The sequence below is a fragment of the Corvus moneduloides genome, chromosome 2, assembly GCF_009650955.1.
Source record: "Corvus moneduloides isolate bCorMon1 chromosome 2, bCorMon1.pri, whole genome shotgun sequence".
Lineage (NCBI taxonomy): Eukaryota > Metazoa > Chordata > Aves > Passeriformes > Corvidae > Corvus > Corvus moneduloides.
The window spans coordinates 71,501,187-71,513,094 of NC_045477.1; positions in this window are offsets into that span (position 1 = coordinate 71,501,187).

The window sequence follows — 11,908 nt, forward strand, 5'->3', positions numbered from 1 at the left end:
CAATGCAACCAGTAGCAGGTAGGATTTGAGAAAGAGAGAGCTTGCAGAAATACTTTGCATTATCCATAATGTTGCTACAGAGGAAAGAGCTGTTGATTAAAAGACTCCGTGAATCACACTGAATAATTTTTAGGAAGCAGAGAAACAAAATCAAACAAATTCTCTATCCTAAAATAGTTCCAAGGTGCAAGGATGGCCCTTGAGATTTAACTTGCAGTAACGAAAACCAATAGATTTTTCAGCATGGTAGGAAAGAATGAGGACTGAGTGATTTTTAGAGCAAAGCCAGTGCTGGAATTTTAACTCTTCTCTAGGAGACTGGCTATAGAAAATGGAAACACTTGGCACTTAGGTAAAGCAATTCAAAAAAGTTTAACCTGGAAAAGGTGCCAAGATGTAAAAGAAAGGTCTAACACCAGCTTTCCTGGAGATTAACACAACATGTTAATTATCCAATGGAAGAGTGATTTTTGCTCTGATTTTTTTTATAAAACTGATCTTTACTGTGAAACCCACGATTTTCCAGTCCACTTGTTTTGGTTTTCATGGTGTTTTTCCATGAAGGTGAGGAAGCTTTGAGCTACTTTCAGTGTACAAACATACATGATAATCCTGTCCTTGTTTACCTCTCCTTTGTGATATAACACACCACAAAACCCATCTTAGTAAGAATGAGTTCCTTACATGAAATTTCTTATCACACGTCTTTCTGTTTGGTGTTGTGGAGTTTTTATTTTGAGTGTGTTTTAACATTAATTCTGCAGAAAATTAATTTCCTTCTGAAATACATACTCTTCATTGACAGACTTAAGCTTTGGAAACTGCAGTCTGCCCTGGCCCAAGACCAAGTTCTTTGGGGTGAGATTATACCTGGAGAGTACCTGCACCAGTCATGCTGTAAGGCCAAGGAAAACATGAAGGGTAAACAGCAGTACAGGAGCTTTTGTGAGTTGGTAATCAATCATTACTGATACATGGAAGCACTGAAACGTAGCTGGAAACTGTAAGCTTGGTATTAAAAAGAGTTTTCTCTCTCCAAGATGAGTCACAGATAGGAAATGACATTGTTCCTTTCCTTGTTTTCTCTCCCAAGATGAGATAGTAATTTTTAAGATAGTTTACCTGTCTCTGCATATGCACAAAGACTAGGCTGAATTTTACTTACTGAAGTTGACTTTAGGATTTTTCAAATGGGAAGAGTTAATTCTCCAGCTGCTAAGTCACCACCATGCCACAGTCAGATCACCCACTGTGAGATTCTTGTATCAGCTTTGATACCGGAGCTACCTGCTATTCTTTCTTTATGCTCGGTAGAGAGAAGCAGGCATTTGTTCATCTCATCTAAAAATTGAAATGTGGAAACCAGTTCAGGTGTCTAAACATACTTGCTCCATAAGGTGTCTTGAGCCATCCACATGAGACTGGTAGGTAAAGTACCAGCACTTGTGGGAGACCTGTGCTCTTCCCTAGTAGAAAGCAGGAGGCCCAGCATGATGCCCTGTTGTAGTTAAGCTGTTGAATTAAGTCCTGTATTCTCAAGTTTTCACCACTTAAACCATTTAGGAGTGGGATTTAGTACCTGACTGTAGATGCCTGAATGTAATGCTTGCAAATGAATTGCATGTCTAAGCTCCCATTAAAATCAAAGCACATTTAATTACTACTGTCAGTGGTGTCTGGAGAGCTAAGATGTCATTTAACAGAAATTTTTCAGAAAAATAGATTGCTGATTATAATGGGTTTTGATCTGACTTGTAGAAGCCAAATTCTTCTATTAACAGGCATCTGGTGGCATTTTAGTTGAGAGCAGTGGAATTATTTATCAAGAGAACTTTTCCAATCGGTGTACAGTTGCCTTGCATTAAAGTAATTGATTCAGTACCAGCTAGAGTAATGTGACTGTGTTAAAACTAAATAACAGTTACTTGGGGTTTATTTAGCTCAGAAACCCTTTTTTCATGCTCACTTCATTCTCATTTGTTAGAATTTTATGTGGTAGGTTTTAATGAGTATATGTTTATACATTTTAGGATGTTTATATTAAGTTATGCAGCACCTGCAGCAATTTTGCAGGACAGACATAGCCTGTACATCAATTTATTTTTACTACTAGTCATATGGTATTCTGTGACATGACAGTACACCTCATACGTGTGTTGTAGAAAGGTAATGCCTGAAGGTGTGATAAAAATATTATTTAAAAACATCTCTAGATCATGTTTCTAAGAGACTTTTGCATGAGGAAAATTATTTTTCTGTCACAGAGGGCAATTAATAACATCTGTAAGAAGTATGACCAACACGGTAGAGTGGTTTGGGTTTTATTTTTTAAATGGCTATGTTCCCATGTCCAAAAGAAAATACAACTGGGAACAACAGGGACAGCTGACCATTCATGTAACATAATACCTCTAGCAGCTTTGGTCCAGGAATACGCTTTATCACAGGCTAGAAGTCCTTTGGATGCTCTATAGTTCCTGGAGCATTTTTTAAATCTGCATTAAACCTAAAGAACATGAGTATAGCACAGGCTTTGATGTGAAAACTCAGTCCCTTCCTTGCCTTGGCAGAAGAGACAGTGACTCTTAAAGAGAAGTGACTCTTAAACAGACATTAGCCCGATAAACAAACCCTCCATCAAAAACGGGATCTGGAGAGACAAATACAGTAGGTTCCGTCCAAATCACCCCTGGGCAGGGTGGCTGACAGTCTTGAGATCCCTAATCATAAGGCCCTTCTAAAGACCTGTTAGCACCATCCCTGCTAACAGCTAGACTCAGGAACTTTTGTGTTGATGTCAGCTTCTGGGAACTACTTGCAGAAGATTCCCTGTGACTTTGTTGTACGTCCTGCGAATGGTGCAGCACACTGCCTGCAGAGGAGTAAACTGTGATGCAAGGCTGGTGTGACAGCCTTAGTTAAAAGTCATGTTCATGTATCCCTGTACAGGTAAGAGCTTGGAATAACCGAAGGTTTCTGAGGAGCAATCCTCAAACAGTTAGCTGAGATACCTCCTCTATTCTGTGCTAGTTGAGTGACTTCTTGCTGCAGAAAAAAAGAGAGCTGGGGAAGAAGCTCAGGCACTATACCCAAGATGGTCTACATCATTTAATTCCTAGTTCATTCCCTGTCTTTCTTTTGGGCTGCTTCAGCCAGCCATCTCCAAGACATGCTTCTAGGAGATTAGTCCTAAGCCAGTTTGAGGTAAGCATGCTGGTGCCAGCCAAAGTGACACCCTTTCTTGAGCAGTTTGTGGTCAACAGGTAAACAGGTAACCTCAAGGTTTGTGGTAATGGAGAGAGATCCTTTTTGATCATCACTTTCCAATATGAACTCCTTAAAGGTAAGATTTCATACACCACAGTTTATTTTCCAAGCTAAAACTTAACAACAGTAGTCTTTTTCTCAGGCCTTATTGGCAGCAGAAAAGGCTGCTAGAAGTTTCTTTACTAAAAGAGATTTGAATATTCATCTAGAAACCTGGGAAAATAAACATATTTTGTCTGGAAAAATACTTCTCTAGATATTTGTGATGAACCAAACAAATTAATAGATTAAACAGTGCTAAACATGTGGAAAGGAGGGAAGGAGGAAGGGGAGGAGGGGAAGCAAAGAAGCAGAAACAATGTACATCTTCTTTCCTCAAGTACGCAGCTTCCAGTTTGAGTCCAAGAACTTCAGAGCTGTTTACTTGCTTCTTACTTTTGGTTGTATCTCAGTCACTGTTGAGCCATCCAGGTTTAAAGGCCAAGGCTCTATTGTATCTCCTAGTTTAGGATGAAGCATTAGGAGGCCTTTTAGTGGAGTTGCAGTTACATAATATTTTTGGGTTTAGTATTAATTTTTAAATAGATATACAACATGAAATGAACATAAAACATACCTAAGAATGTTCCTTTGCTCATTCGTCCAGATTCCACACTTTCCCCTCTATGCCAGCAAGGAGGGACAATCTAAGAGATCTTCCATGCATGCAGAGCATGATCTTCTTTGCTCAAAACACTTAATATATTCATCCTTAAGGTACACGTATGGGGCTTGCTTCCAAATATTTGCAATGAACCTACTGCATAAACTGGTTATCATGCACTGAGGTATTTTTGACTAGTCTCTGAGGTGACAGGTCTCTTTTGAAATATCATAACTGTTGCTAATTGGAAATTGTAAGTAGTTTATTTAGATACTATAAAGGACCTGGGGTTTAGTTGTCTTATTTGTTGTAACATCTGCCTAATTATGACTAGAAAAGAAAAAAAAAAGCACTGAATGACTCTTACATCTTCTCCTGAAACTGGAGGCAGCAGCATTTGCCTACTGATGTCATTCTCAGAAGCATGTGAACAACAGTATCATAGTCCATCTCTGTCTAGCCACAGTGTAAGTAGGAAAAGGTGGGAAATTGGGGAAATTTGGTCAATTGTCATATGATTAGAGTGCATGGCATGAGGCAATTTTGATTGGACTTTGTGCTCCTCCATCTCCTTTGTGTTCTGATCAATAGTTTCCATCACGTGCATATACGGTGCTTTGAGTCAGGTGATTAATCATATTGCATATAGCTGTATTTATACTTCCACAAATCTCTGACATCTACTTCTATCATCAGTAAAAGTGTTAGAATTCTCCTTGTCAAACAAATACCTACATGTGGCAACCTGTATTAAGTTGTTATATCCTGTAATTTAATTGTAGTAAACTTCTTCACAAGTCACTTGGATAACGACTAAGGGCACACTAGCAGTAACTAGTCTATACCCAAACTTCACAAAATACTGCTTCTGAGTAAACTTAGTCCAGAAAAAGAAAAAAAGTACATCTATTTTCTTGGCCAATCTAAACAAATCTAAGTCTATGTTGCTCCAAAGGAACAATTTTTCCTGTGCCACCAATAGGCGCTCTTTTGCTTGACTTGGCTTATTCTTCTGGAATATATAACACATCTTGAAAGTTTTCTCAATATCTCTGTTCAGCTGAGCCAATAGAAAGCATTTCTGGTTCTCTTCGGTTTTTCAGTCCTTAAATGACCTCTACGGTCTTTTATACAAGCAAGAGTGCAAAAATGTTCTTTTTTTTGTCCAAAATTCCGTCTGAGTCTGAAATTCTCTCTCACAGGATGGGTGAGACCACCCTCTGCTAATTGTATTTGTAATTTTTTAAAAGTCTTATCCTCAGCTTGTACTCAGCCTTGCTGTGTACTCTGCATAGGCAAGTGATGCTTAAAGATTTCTGTGAAGTTGTATAACTTTCCAAACTGAGAAGTATGGACTAGGAATTGCTAAGGCTGTGTCTAGGTGATCAGGGTTAGAAGTGCATGTAGGACTGAGATGATGGAGAGGCACAGCTTTCCTAGCTTACCATGGAATGAAGGCAGAAGTTACTCTGCTTAAACAGACTGTCATGTAGACATCTGGGAGTACATCACTGACAGTAAATTGAACGGAGCTTAAACATCTTCCTTCCTTCATCATACAGGTTTTAAAACCTACAAAAGAAGCAGCAGATCTGAGCCAGCCAAAGAGTAAAGCTGACAGAGCCACTGCAGAAACTGTAGAAGCTGAAAGCATTAAAACAGTGATGACTTTAAAAGCTTATTTCTGCTGTCTTAACTCCATATAGCCTGTTGTCCATACAGGTTTGCCATTTGCTCTCACCGATTTTCTCCTATCCTTTTGTTTTTCCACCTATGTATTTCTTCTCAGAACTCCACTGGAAAGATTTAAGCAACAAATAAAGCCAATAATAGCAATGCTAACAGAGATAATATTTGCTACTACCACATTGTTTGCTGTGCTTGCATGTTCTTCCTTTCTTCTGCCCTTTGTCTGTCTAGTGTATTTTCTAAGTTCTGTGGTCCTGATATTTTCTCTGATTACATATTTATACAATTGTGGTAAAGTCCATGTTTCTTAATGGTTCTTAAAGCACAGTATAAGCTTCTATTAGATCTGCACAGTATATGCATACCAAATATATGCATTTCAAAATCAAACTTTGAGAGAGAAAGTACAGAGTCAGAGATTGTGATGACAAAGGGAAACAGAATTTTGCTCTGTATTGGATGAGAGAAAATTGGTTTTTTGATACGTGTTCTTGTGTTTGGATACACATGGTTACACTATTTGGTCTTGAAAGATAGACTACAGAAGAGGGTTTCATGTGTAAGTCTACAGATATCTGCATTCTCCTTTGAAATTTAGTCCAAGATGTAGACTGCCATTAAAAAATTGTGGTCTCGTGCTACACATATTATTTATCAGAATGTATCTTATGTAGTGAATGATTTACCACAAAGAAAAATGCTGTACATAAAAAGTAATTTGAAAATTAGTCCATGCTATTTATTATATATATTCTATTTTTCACATATGTAGTGAAGGCAGAGAGAAAGATGGTACGTCCGGACTCTGAAGAACTTTCAAGCTTTATATTGTACTATCACAATCACTAGCAATGATTTCATTTGGACTTCACTTTGGTCTTCTAAGTTAGGTGATTATTTTTTCTCCTATGGTTGAGTGTGGTGGTATTCCAGCATAGATGTATGTTAGAATCCCTGAATCAAAGAGTAGTTTAAGTTGGAAGAGACCTCTTAATGTTCTTTGATATAACACTCTGCTTGAAGCAGTGTCAGCTTAGATCAGGTTGCTCAGGATTTTGTCCACTTGGGTTTTAAATACCTCCAGTTCTCTGTATGTCAGAGAGAGGCACTTAACCTCTTATTTGGACCTGTTAAGTAATTTGTCCATTGGTGTGGCTCCTGATTTCTTATTGGCAGTGTTATGCTTTTGACTGGGAAGAATATTTCAGGTTTGTTCACACTGCCTTTGTCGGAGGAAAGATGTCTAGCAGAGGATGAGCAGACCTTGGCAAGATGGATCCCTCTGGTCTCCAATGCTCTCAGACAAGGCTCTTTTGATGGTGACACAACCCTTTATCTCACTTTGTCAGGAGGGCAGGCTCAGAGGAAAGGTAAGGCAAGACCCTTCTCTTGGCCTCTCTATTGTAGGCTCTTGGCCTTTCTGAAGCAGTAAGTGCATCTTTTCCCTGTGAATATAAGAAACTAAAGGGACACTTTCCCTCAGATTTCCCAGTGCTAAGACCTACAGCTCTGTGAATCAGTAGAGGCATCACTCCCTGATCCTGCAGGGCATTGATGATAGTGAGGAGATTCATTAATGTCATGACTTGTGCTTGTCCACTTATCCCTGGGGCCCTCACCACCATGGTTACCAACATCTGGAGGCAAATCCTGTGGGATGTTGCACAGCTGGGCTCTGGGTAGTCTGGAGATACTGAGACACAAACCTATCTCTTGGACTCTAGCACCCCTGCATAGGGTGTGCCTTGAGCACATGGGATCATAGGCATGTAGGATAGTTAATTCTCCATCAAAGATTTTGTGCATATTTTGGAAATATTGAAACTTCCCTCAAATTCCAGCCTCTTTTTTTTTGGCTTTAGATGATGTTTGCTGAATTTGAAATGGTGAAACCATGAGTGTTGATCTCCTCTTGGCTCCAGCTGCCACTTCTTTAAATGCTGTTTGGCACCATTCTGTTCAGCAAAGGATACAAACAAGACAAGTGCCTCACAATCTAACACAAGAATGTTTTGGAGCATGTTGCCAAGGTTAAGGCATGTTGTTTTGGTCTATAGCATGAGAATCAGGAAGGTCACATGAGGCCATGAAGCCTTCAGACTGAAGAAACCAAATCTGATAGGATTTATTTTTATGTTTCATATATGAACAAAACTTTGGCATTTATTTTTTTCCAGTTCATGCTTGCACTTTTTGTTTAAGGCTCCAGCCCTTCCGACACCACCCTACAAGGAATGTTGGATGATAAACAACATGCATGTGGCCAGGAAGATCAATAGACTATGACTGGAATGTGAAACATGGGATATAGCAATGCAACAGTAAAGATAGGACACTATTTGTAATTAGGCAGTAGCCAGGACTACTCTATATTCAGTGCTCTTCTAAAAGGACAGAAAACACAAATCCTGTTCCAAAATTATCTGAGAAAAGAACTGAGATAGGGGTATGAAAAGATATGAAAATAAGATGGAGCTATGACACGATATTATCCAGCATAACAAACATGCAAGATATATCCCTGATTATGTAAGAGAATGAGGAAAATTTCCTAGTATTGAATCCACCCCATGTACTAAAGAGAACATCCTTTTTTTCAGGCAGTCAGGCAGTGGAAGAAGACAAGTGAGCATTTCAAGCTACTATCAGTGCAGAAGCACTGGCCAGTAAATCAAAAATTTTGAGAACTTTTCTGCAGGAGCATGATCTGTTATGGCAAAAAAAGCACACTTCAAATGAAAAAGTAATAGTAGCAACACATGTCAGTGATAAATACAAGACAGAGAAAATATAGAAAGGCTGAGCTGTGAAGAATCAGGAAAATTAATGTTGGTGTTCATGCCATAAAAAATTTATTTAAAGAGGCTTGGAGAAGACAGGAAAAAACTTACCTGATTTCAAGTGGTTAACTTCAACATTTAATGAATATTAGTCCAGGAAACCCCAACTCCCTTTGCAAGAGCCATTAGTAGAGTGAATTGCTGTCAAAATCCAGCCTCTAATACCAAAAAGTGTTAACTTATCTGCTTCAACCAACAAATAAATCAAACTACAAAAAGATTTTCCAGCTACTGTTTTTTTGGAATGACTCCCAAATATATTAATGGCATGAGTTCCTTCAACTTGAGTCTTTTGGAAAGGCTCCAAATAAAGCTAATGACACAAAGTTCTTTCAACTAGTCTCTTTTGGAATGTGTCCCCATAATATTATTGTGATTCCCTCAACTCATTCATCTTTGTAACATCATAGTAATTACGCATTCATTTTCCTATATATTGAACTACCTTTCTTTGTAATAAAGTAACATTTTAGGTAATTAAACAGCATTTTGATTTAAACTATATTCTATATTAATATATGCAGTGTTTACAGCCAAACATAGAGAACTGAATTAGTAAAACAAAAATTTCATTAAACTGAAAAATTGAAATTTTCAGACACAGTATATGTCTTAATGAGCAACTCTGTTGTCCTGGGCTGACATTATGAAGCTGCTTCATTCCTTAACCATCTGCTCAATGCCCAAGGACGCTGTGCCTGTAAGACGGACCCGGGGGCGGGGCCTCGGGACCCGAGTGCGGGGCAGTTGAACGGCTCAGCCCAAGGGCTCAGGGCTCTGGGGCTCAGCAGGGCTCGGGAGGGAGTGTGCCGGGAGCGCTGTGCTGCTTTTTTGTTTTTCCTTTGTGTTCCAGCTAGCTGGGAAAAGGTTCTGTTGGTTTTTCTTGTCCTTTTTTCCCTTCCCTTCCCCTTGCCTCACTACCTCCCTTCCCTCCTCGCCGGTCCAGGGAGCCTGCAGGGCGGCCCCGGCAGGCCCGCGGGGTGGCCCCAGCTGGTCCAAGCCCACATGTCTGTTCTCTCTCCAGGAATTTGTTGTATTTTGAGGGTTTTTTATCCCGTTCTACCCTGTTTTGTTTGTGTGTTAAGGAACAGTTTGTTCTTTTCCACTCTCACTTCTTGTGACCCATTTGTCTCATTGACAGAGGAAAAGGGGAGGCCCTTTTCCCTTCAAAGAAGACACTCACTCCGGAGTGTTTCCTCCTGAAGTTTTGTCTCAAAAACCGAGACATCTGTTATAGGAATTCAGGTATGCAGAATGTGATGCAAAGACTTCTTTCATAATTTACCCGGTTGAGTTGTCAAGCTAATTCACGTAACAAAATAGTCTGGCTTTTTTGTGTGGCTACATGGAAAAGAGTCATAAAAGACAATATATCTTTTAACCATTTAAAAGTTCTTATCTCTGAAATGCTTATGTTGTTATTCTTTGATGTACTTTTTCATGGCACAATGAAGTTGAATCTTTTGGTGTCATCCAGACTGAGTAAGTTGTGGTTTACTGCAGACAGTGGTAACTTGCCTCTTTATACTCCTTAAATTATACCTGCTGAGAACAGACTGCTTGTCTATCTGAATCACTTTTATGACTTCAATGAAACACTGCCGACTGACCCAGGCCAGGTTTTTCCTAAACATTTACTTGCTCTGATTGCTCTGCTCTAGTGTGGGGTCCTCCACAGGCCACTGTCCCTTCATGGGCATATCCACACTGGCACAGGCTTATCCATGGGCTCCAGTCCTCTGGCAAGTAGTGCTTCCTCTGAGTGCATCTCCCCCAATGCCCCTCAAAATGTCCCCTTCTGTGTCTCTCCTCCTGTATCTTCACGTGTCCCCTCCTGTGCCTCCTCTTGGGTCTCCTTACATGCAGTTTGGGCATCTGGCAGCTCCTGTCCTTTCCTAAATATGTCTGAGCAGAGCTACTGTGTGTTCCTCTGACCAGCTGAGGTTTTGGCACAGGTTGTATTGGCTGTTGAGCTGGCTGGAACTGTTATTGTACAGGATAGTTCATGGCCTTCTCCCAGACAAGTCACTCCTGTAGCCTTCTGCTACCCAAACCTTGCCAGTTATGCCCACTACACCTTCCCAGAATGGATTTTGGCCTAATTCTGCTCTTTCGTACACACACACACATGCTCACATATACATACACACCCACTTCTTCTTGGCAAAGCAGTTCCTGCTCACACAGATGTCTGACATAACTGTGGGCACTGAAGTCACCCAAAATGCACTGCCTTGGTCCTGCTGGCCACAATATTTCTGACACAGGCCAGGATGCCATGGATGCCATGGGCCTTCTTTGCCTCCTGTGCACACTGCCAGCTGATGATCAGCTACTGTCAGCTGGCATTCCCAAGTCCTTTTCTGCCAGGCACCTTTCTGGCCACTCTGCCTGGAGCTCTGCAAGGGGTTGTTGTGACCCAAGTGAAGGTCCTAGGACCCGGCCTTTTTGAACCCCATACAATTGGCCTCGGCCCCTCAATTCAGCCTTTTCAGATTCCTCAGCAAAGCCTTCCTGCATTGCAGCAGATAAACATTCCCACCCAACTTGGTGTCATTTGTGAACTTACTGAAGATGCCCTCAATCCCTTCATTCAGATCATTGATAAACATTTTAAACAGGACTGGCCCCAAAACTGAACCCTGGAGAACACCACTTGTGACCGACCACCAACTGGATTTAACACCATTCACCACAACCCTTTGAGCTCATCCAGCCAGCCAGAATATCCATCCAATAAGGATGAAGGTTCCCTTTTTTTTGGTCACATATTTATAGAAACATTTTTAATTGTCTTTTATGGCAGTAACCGGATTAAATTCTAGTTAGGCTTTGGGCCATAAAATTTTCTGCCTGCATAGCCTCACAACCTCCATGTCTAGACTTAGTTGTTTTTGCCAGCTGTATGTAATTTAGTGGTATGGACTTCCAAATAAGGTATTTTATTAGTTGGAAGGCTTAGATTGTTTAGAAACATGGAAAATACATGTAGGGCTTTTAACTTTGAGGTCATTGGTTTGAGCTTGGTCCAGCCTGATAAGAAACCAAAAACATTAATTCTGTATGTTCTCATGCAACTCTTCCAAACAAGTATTTCCTAAAGTATAAGAGGGAGGTCATTGCTGTTATTTTTCCTTCTTTTTCCTGCCTTCCTTTCTGAGTTCAAACTTGAACACTTCCTGGTAGGATGATCTGCTTTGGCTTTTTGAAGAAATGCAGCAGTGAATGTTCTTCTGTTGAAAGTATTTCTTGTTCCCACCTACATATTGTATATGAATAATACTTTGTGATTACCTAGTTGACTTCACTAGATGGCCTTTCTGCTAGATGTTTTTCACTGTGAACACCCTCTTGTCCAGGCCATATGTTCTGGGTTTATTTCACATAAATTCAGGTATTGAGTCGAATCACATAATTTAAGGGAGGGTTTCTCTAAGCCCTATCATGTGGAAGAGAGAAAAGCACCAGG